At 45.8% G+C, this 17,460-nt stretch overlaps 1 long non-coding RNA gene across 1 annotated transcript; it reads right to left on the bottom strand.

The window, feature by feature from the left end:
* Positions 1-9,773: 9,773 nt before the first annotated feature.
* LOC146176675 (uncharacterized) lies at positions 9,774-16,787 on the bottom strand. The gene is made up of 5 exons (XR_014701194.1): positions 16,670-16,787; positions 16,241-16,310; positions 11,294-11,377; positions 10,674-10,772; positions 9,774-9,923 (listed from the first exon to the last, which is right to left on the bottom strand). It is a non-coding gene; the product is annotated as an uncharacterized LOC146176675 (long non-coding RNA).
* Between the last annotated feature and the right edge of the window lie 673 nt (positions 16,788-17,460).

Below are 17,460 nucleotides of genomic sequence, written 5' to 3'. Positions count from 1 at the left end.
ATTTAGAGATCAGCACAGATTTAGTCATATTCCAACTACGTTTGAAACCAATTGCGATCTGATCAAATTTCTGCAGTCAAGAAGGCTTATTTTTTGAGTCGTGGATAGACACTTTCTGTACAGACTTTCTGCGGACAAATATTCCCTTTTTTCAGACATAAGTCAGTTAACGCTCAAGCAGTAAAAGATGCATACTTGTTCGCCACAACACAATGGAGCATTCTTTCGCTTTCTCTTGCTCAATGCCTTACATTGCACGCAGCGCGGCGTCATGTCCAGTCATGACCAGATAAGTATTGAAGGACTCTGAGTGAACCTTTATAATTTTGTGGCACGAAAAATAACTAACGACACTCCTAGCGCAAAACGGACATGAATTGACCTAAATGATGGATACATAAGTGTTTTATCGTCAGTTTAGAATTATTTTCTTCTTTCATGTTTGACGATTCTAGTGTTTAGAAGCTTTCTTGCTGTTTTTAAAACAAACCCAAGACGGCCATGGCGCACAGTGTATAGATTGATCAACATTCCCTTACCTTTGAGTCTCACTGTGAAGTTACTGCTTTGTTCAGTGTTCGGATAGCACAAGCCTCGCGACGACAGAAAAACTGTCGACATCATTTTTTTAGCCCTTTGTGACGAGAAGGCGACGTCACCTGTTCATCTCAGTGCACAAAACGCTACTGAGCGCTCACAAGGAGACAACATTGCGCAAATAAAGGGATTGACAGTAATATAAGTGCGCAACATAAAGGTGACAAAGAGGAGAAGAAGACAACAACAGCGCCGTTTTTGTCCTCTTCTCCTCTTTGTCACGTTTTTGTTGCGAACTTATATTACTGTCCGTCATGGTTCACCAACTCGCCCAATCAGCCGTTCTTCTACAGGTAAAGTGGTACGTTTCATCCAATAGCTGAAACGTGTGATATCCGGGGTTGCCTTGAAGTTGGGGAACACTAGAAAGTCTGCCTGTGACTGAATATCACCATTATATCTTAATTTTTTTGTCTGCAACCAATCACCCCGCGTAGATAACTGCCAGTCTCGCGCTATGCTTTGCCTTTTGTCGTCTGTACGAACTTAAGTACGCACGCAATGGGCACATAACACATTTCTAACACGTCGCTTTCTTAAAGAAAGACAGCACTATTCACATTTTACATTGTGCTATCAGGCCCGCCGCTGAGCAGCTCGAAGAGCAGTTCTAAAATGGCTGTACTCTCAGTTCCGCACGCCTAACTTCGCAGTTTCTACCATATGGCTCCAAGAAGATGCGGGCAGGGGCAGTCATTTTTTTTACTTCCGAAGTTGTAATTTTTTTCTTTAAACTACATGAGTTCGCGGCTGCATTGGTCCTCCCTGGTCTAAACGGTAATCATGCCATACCTCTTTTTGAAACTAAAAATTATTCTGCCTCTTCTAAGCTTGACTGTTCACCAACAGCCAGCATGTACAAAGATATGAGATACTTTTGAAGGCTTCAATAGAAAGTGGAGGCTTTATTTTGGATAGATAAAACACAACCTGTAGTCAGACATGTCCGTGAGTCAAATACGGAAGTGGCTTCATGGTGCCTTTAACCGCATATATAGCGTCTTCTTTTAAAGTTGTGATAGGCGCACTAAACATGCAACTCGTATAACAAAGGATGGACAGCTTATTGTCGATTACTGAAATACCACGTCATGTTAAAAAAGGGCGCAATTATGACGCTACAGCAGCGGTTATTCATCTAAGGTTGGGATTTTGCGCTTTCAAGCTCGGCGGAACATTCGTGAACTTGAGAACGATGAAATTTCTAACCAGTGGATTAAATTAGTTTGCCGCCTGCCCGCCTGGCTACGTAGACGGGACTGGGCCTGGAGTGTGGTATCGCTGATGAGTGTGCCGTGTAGCACATGTGTAATGAATCCTGCTTGTTCTTGCGTAAAATGAAAGTAAAGATTGTGTTGTGATTTCGCTTAATTGCTTACCATGAAATCTGGTATGCTTTATTCACTGCTTCACAACAACTTCCATCCTTCCAAAAACGATAGGCGGGAGTGGCGTGTACGTGATGGCAGTGCAGGAAAATCTTAGACTAGTCTTTGGAAAACTAAAAACGAAACGATATGTTCGAATTAGCTTCCAGTTGTGGGTTTTGGCGATTCACTCTAAATTATTTAACATCCTAAAACCAGTCAGGCAATGAAATACGCCATACCTGAGGTATCCGGAAATTTCACCCACCTGGAGCTCTTAACATGTATGGAGATCATAATGTACAAGGGCACCCTGTTTTTCGCCTGCATCGAAAAGTGGCCCGGCGTTCGGGATTAAAACCGGATTTTCCGCGGTGCGTCTTGTGGGTGATTAGCCGCATTATGTCACATAGGTGGAAACTGAAATCACTATAAGACATGTTCTTGGCGTCTGATGTAGGGGCACGAAATAAATTCACTGTGCATCTGAAATTAACTTTCGCAGGTTGGAATGGTTCCCGTTTTATCAAAAAGTAAGGGATCGGTATAGGATGATCCATTACTCCCCGCGCCCGGTGTTGTTTTCTCTCCTGCGAACGACATAATTCTAAAGAACTGCTTCGAACAATCACGCGTTCTTTTTCCGCTCCATGAACAATTACCGAGACCTTTCAGACTGTGACAACGAAGCATTATTTAATGAAGTGCCTAAATATTTGAGTGTTTTTTACACAGCTGCATCAATAGAATTAACACAAGAAATGCCGGACAGTGAATCCATGATCTTCTTGCAGCCCATGATCTTCTCCTCATTCAATCACGTGTTCTAGTCATTTGAAACGAGAAACAACAGGCTCATTCCGCCATGACTCTCGCTCATTCATAGCTGGTGAAAAAAAAAACATCACCCAGTCTACATTTATTTTTAAGTCGATATTTATTGCCTCAGGGCATCAGTAGGTTATGAGATGAAGGATGAATAAATGATTAAATGAATGGAAATAGGTTGGCTGATTTTATGAAGTCCAGAAGTGAGCGATGATGAGGTCCCTGCGTCCAAGTGACGTATGAGGCAGGATTGGTTGCTGGAAGGCCAGCTATTCTCAGGTGCCGGATTCGTGTTGGCTTGAGTGCTGGGCAGTCCCACAGCAAGTGGTGGATGTCGGCCTCGACATCTTCGTTGTTACAGATCGGGCATCCTGGGCGTGGATATAAGTGTTGGAAGTATGACCACGTCCTAGTTACAGCTGGTGTAAGGGCAACACCGACCCGGATCCTCCTAAGCGCAACCTCCTCTGCACGGGTGAGACCGCGAGGAAGGGATATCGCACACGGAGGGATAAGTGCACGTGTGCGGCGCCGGAGGTGCTCCTTTCTTGACAAAAGGAGGGTAGCGTCGTCGACTTCGAGACGCCATGGGATTGATGCGTCTTGGTTCACGAGGCGGGTTGCAAAATCAGCTTGACTTTGGGAAGGCAGCAGATCCCGTGGGACCCACTCAATGCGTATTGACTGTGGGATGCGCGCCGCAAGCTGGTGGATGTCCTGGCAAATTTTAGGGCAGCGGCTGACACGTCGGAGCTGACGTACTGCATGTAGTGCGTCAGTGCGGATGACAATGTGGGCTGTAGGGAGCATGGTTATAGAAGTCAAGGAGCAGAGTGCCTCTTGAACTGCCAAAAGCTCAACGCAGAAAGATGTAAGTGGTTCTGAAAGCTGAAACATAGTTGTCTGATTCAGGATAGGTCTCCGTGGACAGTGGATTGCCGTTTTGGCTTCACAGCCTTGCAGGCTTCCATCTACGTACACTACTATGGAATCTTGAGGCAGGTTAGTATCTTGCTCTTCAAATCTCTGGCGTAGCAACGATGCAGAGTTGGCAGACGTCGGTCTGCGGATGTCAGTTGGCTTGTTGTCTCCTAACTGTATAAATTTCCAGGGAGGGAGAACTGGCGCAGGTGGCTGAAGAATAATGTGTGACGTTGCATACGCCCTCAGTGCTTGCGTTGAATGTGACAAAGTGGCCTTGAGTCTGCGAGCATCTCGGCGCTGCTGCACCAGTTCATCGATGGTGTTGAGCTGCGCATTCTCCTGTAAAGCTACGACCGGTGTGATTCGTGGAAGGCATGTTATGGTCCTCATAGCTTCTCGATTTACGGCTTCAAGGCGATCCCATTGTGCCCTTGTAAGATGCTGGAACTGGGCCTGATAAACAATACGGGGCTGCAGAACCGCCCTCACTAACTGGCGTGCAACAGACGAGCCAGCGCCACCCGTTTTAGGTGCAATTCTTCTTATTAAACTTATAGTTTGAAGTGCTTGCTTTTTTGCCTGAGAGAGCCAAGCAGTCGCTGATCCTGATTGGTGAATTGTTAAGCCCAGAATTTTCAGGCTTGAACTTTCTTGTATTGGGGTGCCTGATAGAGAGAGACGAATTGGATTTGAGGCAAGTTTACGGCGTCCCCAGCGGTTGGCGACTGACGTGTATGAAGTTTTACACACAGAAAGTTGAAGGCCAATGGAGGATGCGTAATCAGAGGTTACGTCTAATGCTGACTGAAGGGCGGCCTCTTGAGTGAGAAGATCATGATGAGTGCTCCATACCGTGATATCATCTGCGTACTGCAAAAACTTGATTTCAGGGATATCATGTAAGCGCCACGCCAATGGGATGAAAGTAATATTGAATAACGTCGGAGACAATACTGATCCCTGGGGCACGCCACGTAGTGAAACGAATGAACCAACAGTGTCACCGCTGAGGCGTATTGCAAATTTTCGTCCGTCCAAAAATGATGCGACAAAAGTGCGTACTCTCGGAGGGAGATGGAGCATGTCAATGGCATTCAGGATTGCAGCATGACTGATGTTGTCATATGCCTTTTCAACATCCATTGCTAATATGGTACGTACATCGCGGCTGCGGGTAGATGACAGAACTGCTGAGGCCAAGACAGCCAACCCGTCCTCTGTACCTATGTATGGACGAAATCCAATTTGAGCAGGGTGATAAAAACCGTGCTGTTCAAGCCACCAAGAAAGTCGTGTGGCTAGCATTTTCTCTGCGAGCTTGCAAAGCGTTGATGTTAAGGAGATTGGTCGCAAGTTGGCGAGGTCCGTTGGAGGCTTCCCAGGTTTGGGAATAGGGATCACGACAGCGGTTTTCCAGCTCTCGGGTACGACACCATCAAGCCACACTTTGTTTATGGTGTCTAGTAGTTGAGGAAGTGCAGCAGTACTGAGGTTTTTGTAAACCTCATACTGAATTTTGTCCAGGCCGGGCGCTGTTTTCCGTTTCGCATCGTCAATTGCAGCCAGCAGCTCGCACATCGAAAAGGGGCTCGCAATTCCATCTGCGTCGGCAGCAGATGGTAATTTCCATGCGTCTGCAGGGATACCTGCCAAATTAAGGTTTACAGCTGAAGGAGGCAGTATATCGTATTTTGGGAAAAATTTTCGAGCAGCTTCTTTGGCGAAATCACCCGGCGACAGATTAGCCGCAAAGCATGCTGTTGCTGCTGCGTCAGTAGAACGACGACCATGTTCCATTGCACGAAACGTTCGCCATAGTGAGGCATTCGATGATTTATCAGAAAATTGTTCACACCATGCATGCCACTGGCGTCGCGATAGATCGCGTTCATATCTCCGAGCCTTCGCGGTAAGATAATTCAGTCGTGTACGTGCCTGCCCCGAAGTAGGGTCTCGCGTAGCAGCCAGCTCAGCTTGACGGCGGGCTGCCCACAAGTTAAGCAGGCCGAGATCTGGTGCCGGTCGACCTACATCAATCCAGGTAGTAGTCGTAGCGCTGTTTAGTGCTCTCTGTATACGGTCAACAAGGAGTGACGGCGAATTTGAAGACATACTGTCGAAACATGAGCGAAAGCTGTCCCAGTTTATCACAGAACATTTGCGGCGTAAAGGGCGGAGGCGGGAGGGATGGAGACCGATGAGGATAGGGTGGTGATCACTTCCCCAGCAGTCCGGCTCCATGTGCCATGAGGGAGTTCCTGCGCCCAACCACCACGTCAAGTCTGGAGCATAGGCAGCACTATGTATGTGACGCACAGGCCGTGTTGCTGTTCCAGGGTGATTAAGCAGAACAAACAGGGCATCAGTGAAGGCGTCCCGCACACGCCTACCACGAGGGCTTGCAGTCGGATACCCCCAATCTGGGTGAGGGGCGTTAAAGTCGCCTCCGACTAAAATTGGACACCCGGGGTATTGCCGACGAACACTTAATAACCAGCCAAGATTAATACGGGAAGAAGCGCCTCCAGCTGGTCTAACGTAATAAGAAACAAGAACAACGGTTCCTTTCAGAAATTTCGCAGCAACTGCTACTACCTCTTGGTATGATGTGCACCAGTTTTCGAGAGAAAGGCGTACATGAGGAATACTCGTTTCAACATATATCGCCGCCTTTCCCGGGGGAGAAGCAGTCTGCACGCGACGGTCGGTCATTGAAGGAGACACGTAGCCGCTGAAGCCAGGAATAGATGGTAAGGCGTTCGTTTCCTGAAGTAACATAGCCCACACCCGAAGCTTGTTAAATCGCAGTCGGGTCCTGAGCTCGGCAACCTTCGTGGAAATGCCTCTACAGTTCCACTGTAGTACACCAGGACGACCGGATTTCGCCATTTTTGTGTGCTAGTCCAAGCGCTGTAGTATCACAGATGTCAGGTTGGATAACTGGTTGACCATATAGCGGAGCAGCGATGTTGCAGAGTTATCATTGGGCGTTGTGGTACACTGGGAAGAGGCAGCAAATGGCCCTGTTGTGCGGAATGAAGGCGGTTGTGTTGGACAATTACTAGATTTGGCGGTTACTTCTGCAACTCGCCGACGTCGAGCAAGCATTTCGCGGTGTTGTCGGAGCTTTGAGACCTCTGCTAAGAGACGATTGATTTGCTCATCCACTACAGCCATATCGTCGTCTGGTAGATCAGTACACTGCTGTATTGGCTGTTGTCGACGGCGTTTCTTGAGCACCGTATCATTAGACTTTGTCTTAGCTGGAGGTGCATTCGAAGCGGGCTCAGGAAGCTCTGGCCACTCGTCATCATTCCACTGAAGAGCTGCAAAGCGATTGGATGTCCGCACCGGTGACATGTCCTCTATTGGCCAACGCTTAGTGTTCCGAAGACGAGCCTTCTGCGTTGCCTTTTGCTTTGTCGGACAACTTGGAGATGTTATCTCGTGGTCATCCGATTTGCAGAGGCCGCATCGGTACGTAACTTTTCCTTCAGACGCACCTTCATCAGCAGTAGCAAAGGGGCAAGATTTGCGCATGTGCCCTGCCCGAAAACAGTTATAACAGTAAACCACACTCGGTTTATACGGCCGTGGCCTTAATATGCAGCCGTAGTAGTACAGACAAGCTGGGAGTGTCGGAGGGCCTTGCAAGGTGATCATGCAGGAACGCCCCTTTCCTATGTGTCGGGCCTGTATGACTCGGTGCGTTGGGCAGTACAGCTCACGTTGAAGGGTGGTTTGATCTTCGTTTATGTCGACGTTGTAAACAACGCAACGCTGCAAGTCGGAGCCTTCAACTAGATACACTTGCACAGGCACTGAGATCTCACTTGTGACTGAAATATAACTAAGCGTTTGGACACGTTCCACCGCAGTAAGTGTCGGGAGCCACACAGCTATAGTGTTTGACTTCTTCCTTGCAGTGAAGCCCCGAAAACCTCTGGTTCCGAGACACGCGTCCAAGTTGGCCTGAATGATCCTGTTTGGTATATCGGTGAGGCTTTTGTTGGCTAGAGATTTAATCGCCACTTTATAAGATGACGATCCCGGTGTAGGTGCAAGCTGGTTTTCGATAGTTAAACAGGAGCGCTTTCCTTGATAGCCACCACTTGCCGAGGACGAATTCGGTTGATTATCTTCCGAAGGACGCTTGTGAGGCGCACGGGTGCTCGTTGATACGGATGGTGGAGCCGATAGGTCCATTGAAGAGCTTGTCTCCTCAGGACGCACTGTTGGATGTGCATCTCGTCGTGTTAGCTGAGTGGCCATAGCCGTGCTCCGCCCAGAGAACAGTTCACTTACGGGCTGTTGTCCATTTTGGAAAGGCTGAATGGGCGCTGGTGCTGAAGAACCGGGAGCACCAAGCTGGACCTGAGGCCGATGGTCAGGTATAGGTATCGACGGCAGGGCAGGAGTTGCAGCGAGCAACTCCGGCGAAGCTGCCTCTGCCAGCGTGGCAGCGGCAGCACTACGCCTAGCCTCCGTGCCGACCTGAGCTGCAATCATGCATGAGTAGCATGCGCCGGAGGTCTCGCAACCTGACGCGGAGAGGACGTCTGGAGCTTCCTCGGAAATAGAAGATCCACTTCTCTGGAGACAGGACAGGTGCTTACAGGAACGGCAAGAATTTTCAGAGGAGCGATGAAGCCACCTTAGCAGGAAGATACTTCTTCTACATTTATTACATTTATTATTGACTTCTACATTTATTATTGACTTCTATAGCCATGTAGTGACATGCTGCACCCAAGCTTTTTAAACCAGCTGTGGAGGCTTGCATAATCTGGATACCCGCCGCAAATTGTCTCTTCTTTCGCAGAAAAATGTTAAAAAGTAGTACCAAGCACGAAAAGGTGACCTGTGCGCTGAAGCGTGCGAACAAAACAAGAAAGTTGCTTTTCCGCCATGCATGCACCAAACTGTATATTTTACACAACCTACCACCTTTTTATACAACCTCAAAAAAACCTGGCAAGCAAACAGAAGTAGAAGTCTCTCTGGATCTCAGCTCCTATTGCAGACATGCCGATTCGTAAATAAAAAAGCTATATGCCTGATGCACCAAGCGGCACAGAAAGCCTTAAAGGCATGCATGGAAGGCGTTGTCTACTCAATACCATTACCTTGCTGCAAGGTAAAGACTGGTCTAGCAGGTCAATGTATCAATAAATGCCAATAACGCATACAAATGATTCATCACTGACCTCTGTCAGGAAGGTACCGGTTTGCTACCGACATTGGGACCACAATAAGCCATGCCGACCGATGATCGATTAGACCAATGTTTAAAAAACTGCCAGAATAAGCTGACATATGAAATAGTTCAAGCCGCCAAAATTTGAGGCATAAATGTGAATATATCAGCACACTCTCGGTGACTCTTGGTCAAGATTGCCCTTCTGGCCCGCCGTGCGGGTGCAGTGGTTAAGACTCTCGATTTCTGTGATGCGGGATCGAATGGCAGCCGCTACACTCGATGCAGATGTCTTTATTTGACGCGAATTTCATTTAAAGGGCCCACGTATTTCATTTTTTTATGGCATGCATTCGTAGTAAGCATCAGAAGTATGTCTCGCTGTTATCAGTTTCTTTTGTGCAGAAGAGCTGAAATGTGGGTACTTTGCTTATAATCATTGTACAGCGTCTTCTTTTTTGTTGTTCTTTGTTAAGAAAAGCGTTGTAAGTGTAGGTTGTGGATGCAACTTCAGCACCGTTTCTTCAGTCTGTATTTTTGTTGAATACTTTTTAAAGATTTTCAAATATTCTGGCTTCCTTCCAGAACATGCTGCGTTTGTAAACTTTTGGACAAATTTGTTTTTCATTGACTATACTAATTAAGTATAGGTTTGTGCACTGACGCCTTAGCTCACTACTTGAATCTATGTCACATTCTCAATTCGGGTTCTTTAAAACATAAGAAAACGTTCATGCTTCAGCTGCAGTTTTAATCTAAATCGGCAGCATAGTCTAATATTTCCTTCTCGTTCTCGGGAAAGTGAATATTTCTTTTTATTTCCTAGTGATGACTTCATTCATATCATGCATTGTCTAGAATTATTGGCAGTGCGGAGGAATCTTTATTGCAGGAAACGCGATGCTGCGCACATTTTCACAAAAGTGACATATGAGCATCCATTGTTATGAGCTGCAGGGTAGAGAGCTCGTAAAACCATTTCTGACAAGCTCCTTGCTATTCATAGAAATCTGTAAAAAAAGAAACAGAGAAGACAAATTAGGTGGCTCATACCACGTGTAAGACACAAACAATCAAACGTCATTGAAAAAATATATAAATAATTGTAAATAAATGTAGCAGTGAGCCTTTAATACCGCAAAGCCTGTCCGTCACTTTTGGTTCATCTTTACACTGTTATCGTGCCCTATAATTTATCACAATATTTATGTTCACGGCATGAATAATTTTACGCTTACCATCAGCTGACTGGCAAATACGTGAAACGTAACATTTAAGCGCGTGCTGACTGACTGCAGAAACGTTAAAGTTACGTGTAACGGTCTCTACAAACCATCACGCTTCATTGAGCGCAGAACGGTTGTGTTTTCTGCTTCAGGTTGTCCGAAATGTTTCTTAATTCGCCGGGCAATATTACGTGCGCACGTTATACTACACAGACATGTGTGCTGGCTTTTGCGCATATCGCCATATGGTTCTCAGACATTAAGATCAGTTAACATTGGCAAAAACAAAGCATTGGGAGTATCAGTTTTTGTTATACGAGGACTAATGATGGCAGGTACTTTGACGGTAAGTCAGGATGTCACCTTTGGATAGATTTCAATGCGATCAAATAAAGAAATAAATACACCCGAAAGTTATCTATATAAGAAAATCGCGTTTGGTTACCTTCATGCAGGAAATCGAGATAAAAAACAAATGGTGTGCTGCGAGCAGGCGTGAAATTGGTGTGAAAATTGAAGTACAACTATACTCACCGCACTGGCATACGCATGCCTTGTGCGTAGAGCTGCACTTGCGTGAAGTTCCTTCCGGGCAGGAGAGCTCCAGCGCAGCACAGGCGTCAGCAGCGATGACTGGAAAAGCGAAGAAATAGTAAACAGAACTCATTACCTCATTTATGCCCGTTATCTGATCACCATACTAATATGCTAAGGACACTTTACTAAACCTTGACAAAACATTTAATGCCACCACCATGAGAGCTTTGCTTCTTAGCGCAAACGCTTAGCACGTCGGAGTCTTTTTGATCGCATTTTTAATATGGACGTAGAGCATGGGCAGGAGACCAAGAGAAAAAACACATCAGCGCCTCGTAATTTCCGCTTATTTGTATTTGTTTCTTGCTTTCAGTAGGAATGCTTAAGCGCATTTAACCATGTGATCGATGCGAATTAAAGCGATGGATATGTTTTGTGAATGAAGAATTAAACAGCATTCGCACAAGCGTCTTGAGACTGTGTACAGAAGTTAGATATTTTGTTGTTCAGAACAAGAATATTTAATAGGTATTTCAACTGCCTGAACGGAAATATAAATGTCGCGTTCTTGTCCGCTATAAGTTCTTTTATATAGTCCGTAAGCTTCGGATACTTACCACATTTGCAGTTGCATTCATTGGCTTCAAGGATGCATGCCGCTTTCGTTCCAGCGGGGCACTCTATGTCAGGGCAGGTGCGGCCTGAAAGTTGACAGGAGACCCGTTGTTGGGAAATGAGCCTGACAATCGTTGGAAGTCCTGAGAAATGCGACCTGGCACTACCGTTATCTGTATATTCAGCAACGTTCATAGAGAAAATGTTATACTCGGCGAAATCACCTCTGCAATGCGAAATTGCAGAGGTGATGCTAGACGGTAAAGTTATTATATTTGTTTTAATATTTGGCCTAATTTGCAGACGCTGTCGCTGCTTTATACTCGGCGGCAGAGATTTGGGGGCGACTGGCATAGTCGCCATGTCAGGGTTCATGCTAAGCATGTGCTTTCTACGCGCAAATGCGTTAGGGTGTATATGCTCACACAGTTGAAAAGCTACGAAACTGTGTTAACAATTATAGAAGACACTTAAGCTCAACAATGATTCGATAGGCTTTAGCTACTAAGCTACCACTTTATATAGCTATATGTGGTAGGCAACCACCCGAAATATAAACTCCGCTGTAACCCATCCGTGTCAGTGGGCCAGCATGACCTAGGAGCGGAGAGTCTGACTCGGTCTACAAGAGCACTGGAAGCTTGATTGTCATTCGGGCTTCCCACCTCAAAAAAGCAGCCTGAGTTGGCAGCTCCTGTGAACTTTCTAACATCATGTGGTCTCGTTGCATTGCACAACCCGTCGAAGAATCGATGCTCGGTCACGTCAGCTGCCACCTACTAGTACCTGCCAACGCTACACTCGTGAATTGTCGTTCACAGTGACGGCGCCCCCCCCCCCTCCCAACATCAACCCCGATTCCGACGCCGGAGTTCCCAAGCGTCTTTTAACGCTCTCGCGTTAAATACGAGGAAATATGTAGCAATTCTGTTGTGACATCAGACTTTTTTATAATGCTTTTTTGTAGTTCTGTAGCTTTCGTAATGTTCTTCTCCAATCTGCAGTTCCATAGTACCTTTATTTCGAAATTACAAAAAAAAATGATGTTGCTTAGGACACTTTTTTTTTTCATCAAAACAAGTAAAAAAAGCCGCACAGAAATTCCGTTGTGAAAACAGAAACGTTTCTGTACTTTTCTCTACAGGCCATTAAGAGTGCCGCTGTCATTAAACTGCGACAGAAAAGGAAAAATCCTTTTCTTTTCAGGCGGTAGGAGTTCCATCTCCTAATTCAACATTGAGTGATTAGAGCGCTTACTAAGGCTCGAAGCTTTCCTTCTTTTTATATGCAGATAGGAAGTTGATAGTAGAGAGAGGGTGAAGTGTTTTAGAGTGCGAGCGTTTTTGCCTTTCTCGTCTTCGTAAGCGAAAGTATAATTAGGAACTAGGAGCGCGCAACGTAATCCTTCATTCCATTAACATGGTTTCCGGCCACCAACGCCGCCGTTGCTACTTAACTCACCAACAATAAAAAACCGCTGCGGTCTAAAACGAGCTTTTCCGCTACCTGAACAGCACTCGACCACGGAAAATGTGGAAGTGCCTATTTAATACATTTAAGCTTGGTGATGGATTTCAGTGCATTTATTGATTTGTCCTTCCAAAGCAGTGCAAGTCTTGATGATCATATCTGGTTGGTCACTTGCTCAGTTCGTTGGGTTTAACTTCGCGAAGAGACACATACTATTAAACCAAAGTGAATGGCTGCGGATAGTTTCCACCATTTTGGTTCTCTAACAGGTACTGCACGCCGCGCCATGCCACTACAGCAGGAGAGTAACCTGCGTCATCCTGACCAGAGGACCAGCAGCCTACAAAATAAGCCACGGTGATGGATGAATCGCCTATATTCTTTAAGTACGTCGTGTCTTTAGTCAGATTAGAGAAACTACGGGACCTTATTTTCTGTTTTAACAAGAAAAATGTGACATGGGCTACAGGTGCATGATGTAGCCTGATATAACGTATATAATGTTAATATCGCGTTAACTCCCCTTTTCGCTAAAGCTCTGGCGTCGACTTCATCATTGTCGGCATTGTCAGCTAGAAAACTCAAGTATGACAGGGCCTAATTGGCTGAACAGTTGTGTGATATCGCTTGACATCCCGAGATTACGTGATATAATGCAGGCGGCAAGAGAAACAAGACCTGGCTGCTCCTTTTATATAGAGTATGCAATGGGAATCGAATGGTTTTGGGCCTGTTAAACCCCGAGACAGGTACCTTGCCCTCTTGCGACATAGAAACGTCCCCATTTATATGGGGAAATTCATATGGGTATTAGGCCTTCACTTGGTGGCATAGCGATGTAGCTTACGACTGTATGGTAAACGAGTATGTATAAGGAAATACAAATACCGGATTAGTGGTGAAATTAGTAGCAAAGTGCATTTGCAGGGAGCAGAATTCACAAGATGAGCCACAAACGGGAACCAATAAAGCTGCCGCGTCATTCCCTTACAAGTGCAGTTCTAGCCCCTATCATGCACCACAGCGGGAAGGCATATTCTTTCTTCCCTCAGGCCTCAACCCTATAAGCTCCTTCACACCCATGCACTCCACCCAGGGAGCAATTTGGTCTCTTTTAAAAATCCATCCACTCTCCAATAACGTCCGCCCGGTCCACCACCTTAGCTCGGCGAGAAGCCAGAGCTAAGGCGCTGCACAAACACTATCGCGCAGATACCAGGGCAGCCTATGTGGACGCCGCAGAATATGATACTCATCAAACCTTTTCCTTGAGCGTGGTTTCCGACACACTTCACTCTATTGTTCCTGGTTTCGATTAAAGCTCCGTCATTGTTAGAGGCAAAGGAAGTCGGAATCGCCTTGACAATCTCCTCGACCACTGCGACACTAATATTTAATGATTCAAAAACAGCAATCCGCAATTTTGAACGAGGCAGGATTTACACTCCTACTTTCAAAATTCTGAGTTCTATTCAACCTGTGACCCGATCAGTTGAACTTATATGGGTACCTGCTCATGCAGGCAACCCTGGGAATGAAGCTGTCCACAGCACAACTCGAGCGCACGTCAACCGAGCAGGGCCAGCTACTGACCCAAGAAGTGCACGTGAACGCCTGGTTACCTATAACGAATAACGAAAATACTGTCCACTATAGGTAGAAACAACTCCAGTATCCGCCCCCACATGAACCTCTCTAAACTCGAGCAGGTGGTCAGGCGCCAGGTCTAGTCCCGTACATTTATATCTTCAACCATGCTTGCCCGTGCATATTCACTCCGGCCTTTTCTCCCCTGTATTCAACCTCTGCGGGGCACCCAATGCAGACTTTCACCATGTCCTCTACATTTGGTCTGAGCATTATCACCAAAAAATCGGCAACTAACAGACATAAAACGGTGGGAGATTGCGGTGTCCCCCCCCCCCCCCCCAGCTCGGACCCGGCTGAACAAAAAAAAGGCTGATGGGCTGCGCTCTAAGTGCCGCTGAGATCCACAAGCTCTCGGCCACTGTGCGCGATATCGAGCCGACCAATCAGTTCAGGCTGTAATTCTAAGGCTCAAGAACCCATAAACGTTTTCATCACCACCACCTTAAGTGTTTCCTTGATGAGGGGTTAATTGAAGTCTTTGCTGCGTTCAAGTTTCTTAAAAGGATCCCTCAAATCAGCATACGCAGATAACACACACACACACAGAGAGATATAATATATTCACTGCTGGAAACTGCGAGAAGCGTGGAGCATGCTCCTCTCAATCTCCAGCCTTCCAAAAGCTTCTACACTCTTTCTTCTTAGTGGCATTCAATTTTCACTTTTTAGTTTTTAATTCTAGACTCTTTTCGCTTCAGTTCAGTTCAGTCGTTCAGTCGTGTCTCACTCTTCGTGACCCTATATTGTGACTGGCCATAGGGCAGGAAATACTGGTGTGGGTTGCCATTACCTTCTCCAGTGAATCACATTTTGTCAGAACTCTCTGCCGTGACCTGTCTATCTTGGATGGCCCTACACAGCAGAGCTCACGACTTCATCGAGTTTCGCAAGCCCCTCCGCCACGACCCAAGCCCTATAATAAGGAAAGCAGCAGAGAAGAAAAATTACTCTTGTAAAAAGATCGGTCCCCCAGTCCAAACGTCGCGCATACCTCGCTGTATATTTTTTTATATATATTGTTACGGTGGTGGCATGACAAGCGATGGAACACGGCGACACAACAGAAACAGAACGACGTGATGACATGACGATGAAATATGCTTTTAATGGCCATTGGGCCTGGCGCGAGCGCTCCGCCCCGCGCCACTGCCCTCTTCGTCATCCTCGTAGCAATATATATATATATATATATATATATATATATATATATATATATATATATATATATATATATATATATATATATATATATATATATATATATATATATATATATATATATACATTAGTGCCATACATAAGCTCCACTTGTACATAAGGGCGTGCACAGCACAGGGGTAATTAGGTGTTTGAATGCCGAAATAAAATCAAGCTTCGAACCGGCCAGATTCATAGAGAAATAGAGAGAAATAAGTCTTAAAGACCCTACATGAGAAATATTTTCGCATGCCCTCATCTCACGCTGAGACGGTTGGCCAAAGAGCGATGGTGGTGACAATGTCTCTGACTTCAAGGATGACATTGCACGACGCTATGAGGCACTATCGGCGCGAGCTCTTCTCTTTCATCGTTTGTTCTTTCTGCGCCGGCTTTCAGCTTTTATGTCTGCGGTCAGCCCAAGCTACGCGAGAAACTGCAAAGTGCAGTGTTATGTTGACATTAACTGAGGTCCCAGATGGTGTCTTTCGCGATTACACATGTTCATACTTTCCCGGTATTGAAAATAAGCAAACCTAACTTTATGAGAAGCCGCCTAGTGCCTGCGCTTTGTGTGGCTGTGCTAGAAACGCCACTTGAAACATAATGCTTAGAATTCAATCTGTACTTACCCGACGCTTCAGCGACGAGGACCGTCAGCAGCAGGAGGGCAAAGGCAGCATACAATCCCTTCATGGTTGTCTGCATAAAAAGGCATGTAACGAGCCCGATAAGCTTACAACAGGGCTCCGTGGTTTGGTTGATATATTCAAAAGGACGGCACACAATGCAAAGTGCCTTCCTGGAGAGACCGAAGAGTGCAATCGAAAGGTGATTTTATATCTTTTGACAAACTGTCTGTCTGCAGCCTCATATGCCAGTAATATGCAAATTAATATGTAGAAACTTCCTAATTTATAATAGATGACGCAGGCAGATTTACAATATCTTACGTAACCTGATCTTGCTTTTGCCTTTATATGTTCAGGTGAAAAGAGACAAATGTCATCTTTTCTAAAGGTTCTAATGAGCTTAAAGTCGATCATAAGCCTCGAACTTACCACCTTCGATAGTCACCAGCTGAGCTTTGGATTTGACATACGCTCTGTCTCGTTGTTCTTGCTGGCTTCTGCGGGCTTAATTGCAGCCAATCAAGTTGGGCAGCGTCAGAATAATTCCGGCGATAACTGACAATGGCATGATAAAGGGATTCAATGCGGCTTGGCCACTTCACATGTGCAGCAGATAACCTGATTTCGCCCAACAAAGGGACTTTGCTGTCGTCAAGCTTTTCGCCACTTAATGGCAGATTATCGTTACATCAGTCAGCCTAAGACAGCGTGCTGTGGCACCTGATATGTCGAAAGCCAATCTTATGTTCGATGAACAGTAACGAGGTACAATTAGAGGTAGAGGCGGAGGAAGCAACTGATTGGCCATTGTTACGAAAGTTGTTGCACATATTTTTATCTGCAGGACAAAAGACGCAGCTATCAGCATAAAAAGAGATAAACTATTCAACAGAAAAGCGCGAGTTGCTACATTGCACGGCGGACGGTTAGGTAGACGTTACGTCAGCGCAGAAAGAGTGGTTGTGTGAGTGTAATGTGCAGGCTCGCAGTTGCACAAAAACACGGTGGTAGACTTCCATGTCAGCGATAAAAATAAAGGCTCAAGAAGTCCAGCTTTGAGTAGAATACTTCGAGCTGGAGGCGAATGTCTCGAACATTGTGTTGAAAACTAAATTGATTACTCCTTTCGCTTGGCGCGAGCATCGGACACTGAAACAACATATAATTGTCTCGACTGGTGACACAACACCTCGCAATATCTGCCTCAATCTGTTAGTCTA

This window comes from Amblyomma maculatum, chromosome 10 (assembly GCF_055883805.1).
Source record: "Amblyomma maculatum isolate TAMU_Amacu chromosome 10, ASM5588380v1, whole genome shotgun sequence".
NCBI lineage: Eukaryota > Metazoa > Arthropoda > Arachnida > Ixodida > Ixodidae > Amblyomma > Amblyomma maculatum.
The sequence above is the reverse complement of the archived record's forward strand: the minus strand, read 5'-3'. Positions and strand labels throughout refer to the sequence as shown.